Below are 14,108 nucleotides of genomic sequence, written 5' to 3'. Positions count from 1 at the left end.
CAGGAGCTTTGGCTCACTTCAAACCTTTGCAATACTCTTTATATTTGTTATTTTATACAACTTTCTATCTTTGTATTATTCTTTATAGTTGTTATTTTGCATTCATAGATATTTTGTACCCAGCTCCATATTGTATCTAAGACTCCATGCTCTGCTGTATTAGTCCATAAACCTCGTGCTATCTCTGTGTGAAGATGGGTTTGTGTGAGATGCATCTGGAAGGGTGTGTCTACACTTGCATTCCTCTTGTCTTACTCCTCTTAAAAGATCCTGTGTGCTTCTTATAAGCATGACACAACTAGACTGATATCTAAATTGGTACAACTCACCAATAACTGTGCCAAAAAACCTGAAGCTGCAGATAAGGACCTGCTAAAAATCAAGCCCCCAAAATGTTCTCTTTAAAGTCCCCATAACTTACAACCTTAAACACCAAGGCCCAGGCCAGGAATGGCCTCTCTGTGGGAACAGGGTTAATCAGAATTCTCCATTCTTTTTCTTGCGTGATTGTGCAGGATCCACTTGCCATTGGCATCCCAGTGCTCTGTGGAGGAAAGGGGCTGCCTGTTCTAGGAGTGGAATGCTGAAGAGAGGACAGGAGGGATATGGTCAATAGCCTTCCCTTTCCACATCAGCCCACGCAATGGAACTGACATGACACATCAGCAGAAGGATTGGTGCCCACCTAGTGGCTAGTTGTATGAGCCGCACTGTGGGAAATGTGCCTGGCAAAGGTAGTGCAGCTCTACACTACCCATTACTCCAGACTTGTAGGGTGATAGCTGAAATTCATAGCACAGGCAGGAAGTTCACCAGTACCATGCTTTGCCCATCATCCATACCACTGCATGGCTGCATCATCAAATATGGTTATGCTGTCAGCATGACAAGCCCAGAGGCTCAGCTTGTCCAAGTTCCTTCTGTTTGCACATGCAAAGCATAGTTCAAATAGTCAGCTAGCTTGGAACTGCAACCCAGACTATTCTTTCCCGCAAGACATTCCCAGTCTGTCCATAACATCCTCCTCCTTTCTGCCTCTCCCCAGGTAATTTCCACTCTCCTACCTCTCCTGATGTCTTGGGGCAATGTGATATATTTCAAGGGTCTGCAGGTAGGAGGCTACTCCAGTAGGCGAGCAGATCTGCTGCCTTACATCACCTCAGCTACTACTGACCACAACTTCTGCATAAAGCTTTCCCCATGCAATGGCTCCTCTCACTTCGCTACTCAGCTTCATTTCCCTATGTTGCCTGCTGCGGCAGGCTGCGTTACCTAGCACAAGAATCACCATTATAAGGCTTTGTTAGTATAACAGGTAAGAATGGGGAAATGTTAGAGCCTGTTCTCATCCCTTTCTGAGGGACAAAATCCAGGGCCTGGAGATGAACATCCACATCAGCTGGTCAGAAAAAACAGGTCTTAGCACCATTCCTGCTCAGCAAAGGGGGCACAGAGGGACAAGCAGCAGGGCTCCATGCTGAAGTGGCCTATGCTTTTCTGGTGACATCCCATGGCTAACAGTTACACCCAGCAAAGTCCTGTTTGTTACTAAAGCTCTCGATTCAGAGATCCAAAGGAAATATTAACATGTAGATGAAATTTGAGTATAATCATGTTATTGTTTATATTTCTGTTTGAAGTTCTCTTTGAACAAGGAGAAGTGTAGAGTCCTGCACCTGGGTTGGAAGAATCCCAAGCACTGTTATAGGCTGGGGACCAACTGGCTAAGCCGCAGTACAGCGGAAAGGGACATAGTGGTTAAGGTGGGTGAAAGACTGGGCATGAGTAAACAGTGTGCCCTTGTAGCCAAGAAGGCTAATGGCATATTGGGGTTCATTAGGAGGAGCATTTTGACCGGCTCTAGAGAAGTGGTTGTTCCCCTCTATTCGGCACTGCTGAGGCCACATCTGGAATAAGGTGTCCAGTTTTGGGCATCCCAGTATAAAAAGGATTTGGATATGCTGGAGCAGGTTTGGATATACTGGAGCAGAGGGCAACAAAATGATTAAGGGGCTGGAGCACAAGACCTATGAGGGATTTGGGCTTGTTTAGTTTACAGAAGAGAAGACTTAGAGGTGATTTAATAGCAGCCTTCAACTTCCTGGAGGGAAGCTCTAAAGAGAAGGGTGAGAAACTGTTCTCAGTGGTGTCAGATGGCAGAACACGGAGTAATGGTCTGAAGTTAAAGAGGGAGAGGTGTAGGTTGGATATTAGGAAAAACTACTTCACCAGGAGGGTGGTGAAGCATTTGAATGTGTTGCTTAGAGAGGTGGTGGATTCTCCATCCCTTGAGGTTTTTAAGCTCTGCCGTGACAAGGTCCTGGCTAGGATGACTTAGTGGGGGTTGATCCTGCTTGAAGCAGGGGGCTGGACTAGATGACCTCCTGTAGTCCCTTCCAGCCCGATGATTCTATGTCTGTGAACTGAATGCTACCTCGACCTTCAAGTGCCACCTTGTCAGTTCCAATTTGCTGTGGCTCCTAGCTAATGAAAGCTGTGAAACCAGTGCTTGGGGTAGGCTGGGGACAACATGGAGAGCCTCATGGATGCACCTCTGCCAGGTGCTGCAGCTACAGATCACCACTTGTAGGGAGCAACTCAAGGTGAGAGCCCTCTGGATCTGGCACTCTAAAACCTGTCCCATGCCCCAAACCTGTGCCTCAAGCCCCCTCCCACACTCCAAATCCCTCTTAGCTGTTCTTCCACCTTAGAGTTGCAAGGTTGTGTCTATTCTTCTTTCCGGGAGTCATGTAGAGTCAGATAGGGAGATTACCAGCCCCGCACCAGTCAGACTACAAACTGGATTTTCTATGAAGCTTATAAAAGCTGGTTTATAGAGATTTCCTATTGAAACAGAGCTGGATAACACAGCTCTTCTGGTACATAAAATAATATTAAAATTGTGTTCAGCTTTAACAGGCTGTTATTAATTACATTCCTCTGAGGTGATGCAGAAAGTTGGCAATTTTGTCTAGGATATTCCATGAGAGAAGGCTGACAAATGACTGCAAAAACTATAGGCTATGTGGATGTTTGAGACAAGAGGCTTAAAAATGAGGAAATGTTCATTTTGCTAGATTGCAGCTCTTTGTTTGCAAATATTGAGGAAGCAATCAGCGAAATGCATGGGAAATTTTTGTTAAGGCTTTGGAGATGGAAATCCAAATACTGCTTGAATAGCAGAAATGTCCCATTAATTTATTAATGTCCCACTAGTTTATTTCAGCCTCCATCTTCTTCACGTCCTTTGAGCTTGTCCACAGAAAACCAGAAAAACCTCACAAAATCATCTCATATTTTCTATGTGTAATGCTGACAGACCTGGGTCACCAGCAACAGGGATGGAACCTGCAATCATAGGGGCTAAAGCCCTGTGCCCTATCATGTGAGTTAAAGGCCTGTTGGCTCATGCAGTAGTGCACAGGGCTTTTAGCTCCTATGATTGCAGGTTCCATCCCTCATGCTGGCAATGTGGGTCTGTTGGTGTTACTTGGTGCATTGGCTGGAAATGAACTTCTGGGAGGTCTCAGAAGCTCAGGACATGCTTCGTCAGTCCAGGGAAGCATGTAGTACCCGGAGGCACTGAGACCTCTTATTAGGGTGAGAGAAGTCTCTGCTCTACAGGCTTGTCTAAGAGCTGGCTGGCCTTTCACTCATGAAGTAGAGTACAGGGCTTTAGACCCCTTGCTTGCAGGTTCAGTCCCTGGCATTAGTGACCTTGGCTCTGTCAGCATTACACATAGATCACCCACCTGGTAACAGTATTCAAACTGTAAGGCCTAGGTTAGATTTGAAATATTTAACTCCACCTAAGGAATATGTACTTACCCTGATGCATAGGGATTCGGATATATGCAGTTACTACTGGTACCCAAAAGCATTAGATAAAGTGAACTCTGTAGTAATAGAGGCCTGGTGTGAGGCCTAAGGCCTGAACAACAGTTAATGCTTTCCTAACATAAAGAAAAGCTAAGCTGTGAGCAAAAGACAGGTTCTGCTCACAGAAATTTGGCAAGGACAGAGCTGCTGAAATTGCAGAAATACACATACCTAGGAGGTACTAAACACATAAACATTCCAGGAGGATGGTAACAGAACAGCTTGGTACCAGTACACTCCCCATAGATAACAGGGACATACCAGCACAGGTTTGGGATGACAGCATGAAGGACAATGGTGTTTGGATTGAACAACCATGTACAAGGTAATGGGTGGTATGCAGGTATGTCAAGGGGTGTCAACCTAATATGTTTAAGGGTAACCCATTCATACATAACTTATTTGAATCTGTGTATAAAAGTGTATCTCAGAGGGCCTGCCTTGTCCAGCTGAGGGGATAGCGAAAACTCCTGTCTGCTAACTGAGCTGCACCCATTGCCACGGTGTACACATATACTAGTGTAAACAGTTGACATCTGGTCTAGATGCCCAAGATGCTAGAGACTGTATGTTGTTTGACAATAAACCTGGTTCCTTTACCTTCGCACCTTATCTGATTTGTCGTTGTCGGAGACTCTCAGAAGGCTGTGGTGCAGACTACCTGCACAGAGACTGCACATCATTCAGAGAGAGAACATGCACGCAGCCAAGCAGCTATCCATACTGAAGGGCAGAACAGATATCAGAGCACCACTCCAGTGGCAGCATCTGACTGCAAACACTTCGCATTAGACTTCTAAGAACATGTTAACTTTTCCAGAAAGCAAAATTACTTTCCGGAAAAACAATAAAATATCCTTTCCATTGCATTTGACTCTGCTATATAATTCATATAAATGGTGTGATTCTACTTTGATTTCTGCTGGCTTATTGAATTTGGTCTCCTACAACACAACAAAGCCTTTTGCTGCAAAAAAAACCAAAAAAAAAACAAAAAAAAACCCATGTGTAACACCCTGGTGAGTGTATGTTGTTATAGCCAGGAGCTACAGAGGCTTGCCTTTCTAGCTCGAACTGTGCCAGACTGTGCTTTTAGCTCTGAAGGTTCTTTCTTTAATTCCCAGTGTGCCCTCTAAAAGGGCAGCCACCACAGACACATCATAACTATCCATAGCAGGTCAACAGCAAAAACATTTCAAAGTGACTTTGTAAATAAGAAAAAAATAAATAAAACACAGACCCCCCAAAATACATAGAATTTAGGCTAAACAGGAAGACAAATCTTAAATAATAAAATACACTTATCAAAAGTACAAATCATGCCTTATTAAAAAGAGCAGAAATGCTATATTTAAAGCAGTAAGTCTTTAAAGTTCCAGTTTCCTATTAAGGTCATCAGACCACCCATGCAAATATTCAGTATAATCCTACCATATTGTCTCAATGATGTCTTGATGACTTCAGTAGTGCTGCACAAATGAACAGTAAAGCTCTGTTATCTGGCATTTCAGGTATCGGTTAAATGAATTTCCTGATTAACTGAACATAAAGTACAACTGTACTTTACCTATGGATACCTATTTTTAAGAAGTGGAATCAAATAACATGAATAAATTATGAAATAGCACAGCTTGAACCTCTCTGGTCTGGCACTCTGCCGTCCAGCAATATCTGCAATCTGGCATGATTTGACCACTTAACATGGGTGTGGCGAATTTCCCCTTAGTCTTTGTCTATAATAAGTCACAGAAGACAAGAGAAATTCAAGAGGACTGGAAAAAGACAATTAGAGTTTCAGTCTGTAAAAGAGAAAATAAAGAAAACCTAGGGAATTATAGACCAGTGATCTTAAATTCAGGAACTGGAAAGGTAATTGAGCAAGTAATTAAGCAATCAATTTGCAAACACCTTGAAAATAAGATGATAAATAAGAGGCAGTATAAATTTGTCTAGAATAAATTGTGTCAATCACTCTAATTGGGTTCTTGAAAAGGGTAACAAGCCTTGTGAGGGGGTGAAGTGGTAGTTGTGATATATCTTGGTTTTAATGAGGCTTTTGATACACTTTTGTATGATCTCATAAACAAACTAAAGAAATACAGTTGATTAGAAAACTATTCCCACAAAGTAGTTATTAGTGGTTCCCAGTCAAGGTGAAAGGGCATAACGAGTCCTTCAGGGATCAGTTCTGGGTCCAGTTCTGGTCCATATTTTTTATCAATGTTTTAGATAATGGCATAGAGAGTACACTCATAAAGTTTACAGGTGATGCCAAACTGTGCAGAATGAAAAATGCATTGGAGGCTAGGACTGAAATTCAAAACGAACTGGACAAACTGGAGAAGTGGTCTGAGGTAAATAGGATGAAATTCAGTATGCACAAATGCAAAATAATTCACTTAGGAAGGAGCAATGGATTGGACACATAGGCTGCATCTACACTCGCAAGTATATTTGAAAGTAACATTGAAAGAAGGATTTCTTTTGAAATTCCATGTAGAGCATCTACACAGACACTGTGGTCTTTCAAAATTAACTTTGAAAGAACAGGACCATTCCATCAAAGTCAGTGCTCTATTCCCACAGTGGGACGAGCACCCCCTTTCGAAAGACTATTTTGAAAAAGAGCAAGTGTCTATGCTCCATGGACGGCTCTTTCAAAAGAGGGAGTCCTTCATGGTGCCAATCAGCTGGCAGGCAGTGGCACTGCTCACAGCATAAGCGGAGCTCTACGGCTCCAGCATTTGTCCATGTTTAAAGATGCAGGCTCTCACAAACCCCCAGGCAGAAAGCTAAAAGTGTGCAGGCAGCAGGTAGCCCATACTGCTACGCTGACCACTGCCAGACGCAGTGTTCCAGCCAGCCCACTGCCCTCACAGGACCCATGGCCAGTTAGGCAGACCCCTGTCCATCCCAGGAACTCCCCCAAAGACACTGGGGAGTCCTCCCAAGAGGTGAGCCAGGCCATGAAGGATTGGGCACTCTCCTCGACTGAGGCCAAGCTCCAGGACCTACTCTGCCTCTGAGAGGTTGAGGAAGTCTTGCATCAAATAGGGGTCTGGTGCCACAATGCTGCGGCCTTTGAATGGCTGTCCAAGGGCCACATCAGCCAGGGCTGCCCCACCCACACCCTGGACCAGGTCCACTCAAATGTTAAAGAGCTCTACCAGGGCTACTGCAAGGTCTGGGACATGGCTGGGCAGTTGGAGGTAGTGCCCACCAGCTGCCCCTCCTTTAAGGAATTGGATTGCCTCCTTGGGCCCAAGGAGGTGGGACCTCTGGCCATTGTGGTTGACATGGCTGAGTCTGAGCCAGAGCCAGAGCCAGAGCCAGAGCCAGAGCCAGAGCCAGAGATGGTGATGGAAGGTAAGGATCACCTGGGACCAGCGGCTGGCACTAGGCAACCAAGGAGGCCAGGGTTGCTGGAGACCATCAGTGATGATGGGGGCTCAAGAAGGGGTCCTTGGCATTGATGTCGTGTCCGGGCCTTTCTGCCAGGACCTCTCCACCCATGCCTTTTCTGAGTTCCTGCAGGGACCCCCAGGTAGGTGTCATTCATGCCAGTTGCCCCGGGGCCTGGGAGGGGGCACTCAGTCCTGCCCAGCTCTGCCCACACAGCTGCCTGCCCTGGTGCACGTAGAACCCCAATGGCCATGCTCACTGAACACAGGGGGGCCAATGCACAGCACTCAGCACCACGCAAATGAGACAGCACCAAGGGCCTCACAGCTGTGGAGGGACCTGCAGAGAAGAGGGAAGTCTGTGCCCACACTACCCATACAGGAAACCCTGGGATGCAGACATCACAGGACTACCAGCACATGGAGTAGAGGGGCGGGGATGCAGGGGTGATGGCACAGGAATAATGGACCGTTCTGCTCTCCACTTTTGTCTCCATAGCTCCAGCATCCAGCAGCCAGACAAGCCTTATCCAGGGGCCAGGGAGCCCGACTTCTGAGGGCAACGGGGAGCAGCATGGACCATGACTGGGGACAGCCAGGGGTCACCACCAGGATGTCTGCCAGTGCCACCAGACCAGAGAGGAGGAAGTGGGGGACTCATGGATGTGCTGCAGGAGGGTCTAACCATGGAACAGCAGGCCAGGGACCAGGTGGTGGCCAACTTGGATGCCCTGACCCAGGCCATGACCAGCCACCTGGCCCAAGCTACTGCCCCCTCGTGAGCCACTCCCACCCCTCCTGCCCCTACCTCACCATCCTTTGTCACCTGGCCACCCTCCCATTCCCCCTGACTCCCCCTTGCCCCAATCCCCCTGTCACCCTCTTCCTCTCTAATGTACCACCTGCTACAGTCTCCCTATCACCATCCCCCCTCTGATATCCCCCGCCATTCCATCCATTCACTGATCTCTCACCCTACACTGCCCTCCCCACAACAAGCCCAACCTCATTGTCCTGGTCCCAACCCAACTTCCCCTGGCCAGCTCCATGCAGCTGGTCTACATGCGCCTGGCCAGGGCTGGCCATGAGGAGGAGGCTGGGTGTGACCCATGTATGGCCTCATGAGCCAGGCCTCCAGTGGATAGGCTGCATCCACCACAATGCCGGGTGGCATTATGGTGTCCCCAAACTGCTTTGGGGCACTTGATGGCACACACATTGCCATCTGGGCCCTGGAGCACAGCAACCCTCCGGTGGCCCAGCCCTGAGTTCCAGAACACCCTGGCTTCATGCGCACAGCTAGACCAGCCCACACAGATGTCCTGGAACTGTCCCTTTGTGTTTGTGAATGCATGAAGGACCAGAGAGTGGTAGCCCTTTTCATTCATACAGATCCATTGCTGTGCTCTTGGGCCCAGATGTCAGTGTGTGCCATCAAGTGCCCAAAGCAGTTTGGGAAGCCCAGCTCCTTAAAGCCCCGGATGGCATTGTCCAGGTCCCTGATGTAGATCAGCTGCCTCAGAAGGACCTTGTTGATGGCCCAGATGACCTGCGGAGGACGGGGTGTGAAAGCGCTCGTGAATGTGGGGTGGGGAGCAAAGTGTCCACCCATGCCCCCCATCAACTACAGGGCATGCCTCCCTGGGGCACTGTCCCCCAGCCCCCTGCTTGAATGCCCACCCTCGACCCCTCCCTCATTCTCTAATGGGGGCCACCCTCCCAGTTCCTGACAATGCCCCCTTCCCCCTGCTGTTGGTGGGAGTGTGACATGGGCAGTGCTTACCTCATTCAGGATGGCCCCGATTGTGGCCCTGCCTACCCCAAACTGGTGGCTGATGTATCAATGACTGTCCAGAGTGGCCAGTTTCCATAGCGCGATGGCCACCCACTTCTATAGTGGGAATGGTGGCCTCATGCAGGTGTTGTGGTGCTGGAGGGCCGGGACGAGCCAGTGGCACAGCTCCAGGAATGTTCCCTTAGTCATCTGGATGTTCTGTAGCCACCAGCCATCACCCCAGTCCTCCAGTACCAGCTGGTCCCACCAGTCATTGCTTGTGGAGAAGCCCCACAAGTAGCAGATGACTCAGGAGACCAGGTGGGGGTGTCGTGTCCTCAGGATGGCCTCTGGTGTGTGGCCAATGCTGCTGGAGCACTGTGGCCAGCACTGCAGCCAGTGCCCTGGCCACGGCCTTGATTGGAGGGGGGGGAGCTCATCAGGGTTCAGGGGACCCCAGGGTGCCTCCTCCACTCGGACTCCATCTGCCTGCCTGCCTGGGGACAGCTAGCCGGCCCTCTGTGTGTGCAGGCCAAGGCTCTGAGGCCCCTTTAAAGGGACAGCTGATGATGGCCCCGGAAGGGCTTGGCCACCATGCCATCCTGCCCACAGCGTTTCCTGGCCCTGTACTTTTCAAAGGGCACCCTGGGAAGTGTGGATTCTCTCTTTTGAAAGTGTGGTGGGGTCTTTTGAGGGGATTGGTTGGATCTTCACTCTCCATTTGCCAACATGGATGCTCCTTTTTGAGAGGCCAACTTTCGACATTTATTTTCAAAAGCCATCCTTCAAAAGGGCATTGTAGTGTAGATGCAGCCATAGAAAGTGGGATATTACTACTTAGGAAGAAGTACTGAGGAAAGGAATCTAGGGATCATTGTGGACCACAAGCTAAAGATGAGTCAATAGCATAACACATTTGTAAACATAGTTCTGGGATGTATTAGTAGCAGTGTTGTAAGTAACACATTAGACATTCAGCTCTTCCCCAGGCTGATTATGTGTCGACTAAAGTATTGTGTTCAGTTCTGGATGCTGCATGTCAGGTAAGAAATGGACAAACTGGAAGAGAGTCCTAAGAAAAATAATATGAGCTACTAAAAATCTAGAAAACACGACTTAAGAGAGATGATTGAAAAATATTGGGTTTGTTTAGTCTGGAGAACAGAAGGCCGAAAGGGGACAGTTTTCAAAAACATAAAAGTTTGTTATAAGATTGATGAAAAAAAAGCAATGGACATAAATTGCAGAAAGGGAGTTTTAGCCTGGACAGTAGGAAAATCTTCCTAACTGTTAAAGTGGTTAAATACTGCAATAAATTGCCTAGGGAGGTTGTGGACTCTCTATCGTTGGGGACTGTTAGCCGGTGGCTGGGTAATGTGCGGTGAGGTACCAACTATGCCCTTGTTACCATCCGAGTCTTTAACTGCTAGAGCACCGAGCTCCGTGCAGCGGGCAGCCCAGGCCAGGCTGACGGATTCCCCTGGGTCCTAAACACCCCAGTTTTTTACTGCTAGAGCAGGGAGCTCCTAGCAGTCTCACCTATGGCCAGGCTGTGGTAACCAAATGGTTAAAGTTCTTTTTATTGTGCCGGCTGTGTTGGAGTGACAAAGAGTAACAGCAGTCAGGCTTAGATCTTAACTAGTTACAAGTTTATTTAAGTTACAGTTATAAGCATGCGGTTACAAAAGGCTATTGTCTACTTCTTATATGCTAGCAGAGTACAGGTGTTAACAGGTTACGTTACAATCCAATACAAAGATATCTGTTACCATCTAACAAAATGATATCTTAATACAACAACATCTAGTTACAGAGCTCTAATTCTTTATCTGTGTACACTAAAAGGAGACCTTGATGTGGGTGTATCTTACCCTCCTTGCGTCTCTTGATACCTGCGTAACCAAGCCAGGATCGGTCACGCAATTCCTCAGAAAGACGAATACAAGGTTGGGCATCCCCTTTGTGGACCTCGGGAGGCAATCACCTGATCTGACCTGTAGGTAGTTGATGGAAATGCACTCAGAGTCAGAGTGCTGCTGGGCCCATCTTTATACCCCTTGGGTCACATATCCTCTTTCTTATCTGTGGTGCCAGATCGTACTGGTCTGTCTTTTGTGATGTCCGTTTTCACAAGGGCAATTCTTATTTAATTTGCACTTGTAAGACAGGAGATAAGCAATTTGGGAGTACAGGACATTCTTTTACAAGGGCAGAGATTTCTCTTCTGGGATGGCTGTGTGGGTGCGTCAAACCCATCAATTGCAGCTGGGGTAATTTCCTGAGGCCCCCCCTTATTGACAGTTAGCCTGCTAGCCCTCTATCTGTGTTTTCAGTTCCTCAGGGTCACGATGAGCCATCACATCTGGGCCCCTTTAGGAAGGCATCGAAGACTGTGCTGTTGAACTGCTGTTCAGTGCTCTGTGTGCTCTGAGGCAACATAGAGGGGAAGCAAAAGCTGGTCTGGGGGTGGGAGGCAGATTTTGTCTGGCTACAGGGACTGAGATAAATATTACCTTACACATAATGTCTCTCTAGTACAACTTTCTGGCAGTAAGTGATATGCATTGAAACCTTAGTGGCCTTCAAAACCACTGAAAAATGATGTCCAAAAGTGAAGGATGTGGAAATTTTACTCTTTTTGTTTATGCTGAGTAATACTTTACATTTGTTTCAATGGTACAACTTCTAGAGTAATGTTCTAGTTAATGTGTGAAATCCATGGTCCATTGAAGACAATGGCAAAACTTCTGTTGAGCTCATCAGGGCTAGACTTTCATCAAAGTGATTATGGGAGTCAGACTGGACCTACAGTAAAAGTTATGATGTAAAAAAATTTATTCAATAAAATATGTAACCAAAAAAGAAAAATACAGCAAAGAACACTTTCCTATCAGCTGTTTAGAATCCATGCCATGATGAATGAAATCTGGATCTAGTTAGGTGAGGGACCAGTGGCTCCAAAATACAAATCTGCAGGGTGACTGTTGAGAGACAAGGAGCTGAGCTGCATGGTGTAACCCTGAGCTCTCATCCTCTTGAGTAAACCTCTGTTTCTTGCAACTCTGCCTGTCTGTTTTGCTATATATTGCAATGTAACCAGATTTCACAGGAATATTGGGATGTGGAACCATATAGAAGTAATAATACCATTCAGAAAGGAAGATGAGGAACATGTGGGATTTGTTTTTGTATAAGGATTTCCCAAGACACATATGTTCAAAGCTAATATAGATATAAGTTCATTATACTAATTATATTCTCCTCTAGAAACTGATTATGTATGTTCTTTCATATGAAAAACCCATCAGGATCACAGGACCAGGTCTAGAGAGACATTTTTGGGTATTACAACATGACCAAGGTTGGGGCAGTGTAGGACTGTATCTTACAGATAGGCATTCTCATTTACATACAAGTACATTGGCATAATTTGTTTTTGACATAGTGGGTAAAAATAGGACACAGTATGTGTGGGCTGTATTAGTGAGAAATCCAAAACAGACATATTTCTTGTTTTCCTTTCAGCAATCTAATAGTCATTTTTATATCCAATAAAATAATCTGCAGCAGTGATAGGAAATGGCTTTCATACATATTCTGGTTGCTGAATTGCTCTGTTTCATTACACTGCCCTGTGGATGACTGACAGCTCTGAAATCAACTCCAGCTTGGATTTAGTTATTCCACAAACTTTTTTTCTCATTAATTATTAAAGACATTTTTCTCTGCTCAGAATGGCTGACACTATAAAGGTCACCAGTATTCCATGAGGTCCTAACTGCATTCAACAGCAATGCTGTGCCAGGAATTGCTGCTAATACTACTACTACTACTACTGATAATAATAATAATAATGTAGATTTGCAAATATATTAATGAACGGATGAGCCAACTTTACCCCACTGCTGTTTGAAAGATTGGATTATTTATAATTTGCCAGTGTTTGGCTGACAGCCAAATAGTTGCAAATATCTTGTTGCCTGAAAGTTTTGCAGATTTTATCATAAATATTTATTTGAAAATTTGTATCAGAAATGCATCCATCACCTCCATCATTGTGTATTTCCCTGTTTTAATTAGCCATTCAGTCCAGAGGCAGGAATAATATTGTGTGACTGAGGGGATCAATACATCCCACACAAATAACACAGAATCAAAAAGGGATAGAAAATGAGACCTGGAAGTGAACTCAAGGGCTGTTACTACACACACCACTTATTTTGACTCCAAAACAACGTGTAGAAGCACAGCTCTCAGGGGCCAAGCTTTCACAAGCTGTTTTGGAGTCTGGAAGAGCTTCTTTTAGGCTCTGAATCATGTGACCATATGCTAATAAGGCACCAAAATTTACTTCCATTCCTCATTAGCATTTTCCCGGCCCTTTATTAGCATGCCACTTTCAGAACAAATGGTATGTGTAGAAATGGCCAAGGAATCAAGTCCAAACCTTCTGAGCCAAGGGTGAAATAAACCAATATGAGATCTGTCAGGTATTTGTCCAAGCTGTTCTAAAAATCTGCAAGAAGGAGAATTCCAGTTTCCCTCAGAAGTCTAGTCAAGTGCTTAACTACTCTTTAGCTAGACTATTTTTTCTTACTATCTAATCTAAATCTCCCTTGTGACATTATTTCTTGCCCTACATTCAGTGAACATGGAAAAGAGCTGATCACAGCCTTCATTAACATATTTGAAGACAGTTAGAAAGTCCCTCGTATTCATCTTTACTCAAAACTATACATGCCTGTTTTTCAAAACCTTTCCTGACAAGTCACTTTTTCTAAAGCCTTTAACTGTTTTGTTGTGCTCTTCTGGAAGCTTCCCAATGTGTTCAAATCTTTGCTAAGGTGTGGTGGTGCCTAGAGCTGGATACAGTACTATAGCTCAGGACTCACCAGTGGCAAGTAAAGTGGAATAATTACTGTCCTTCTCTTACCTGCTGTTAATACATCCCAAAATAGCATTCACCTTTTTTACAATATCACCTTTTTACTCATATTCAATTTGCAATCCACCATAATCCCCAGGTCCTTCTGAGCAGTGCTACTGCCTAGCTG

Source organism: Carettochelys insculpta, chromosome 1 (genome assembly GCF_033958435.1).
Source record: "Carettochelys insculpta isolate YL-2023 chromosome 1, ASM3395843v1, whole genome shotgun sequence".
Lineage (NCBI taxonomy): Eukaryota > Metazoa > Chordata > Testudines > Carettochelyidae > Carettochelys > Carettochelys insculpta.
The sequence above is the reverse complement of the archived record's forward strand: the minus strand, read 5'-3'. Positions refer to the sequence as shown.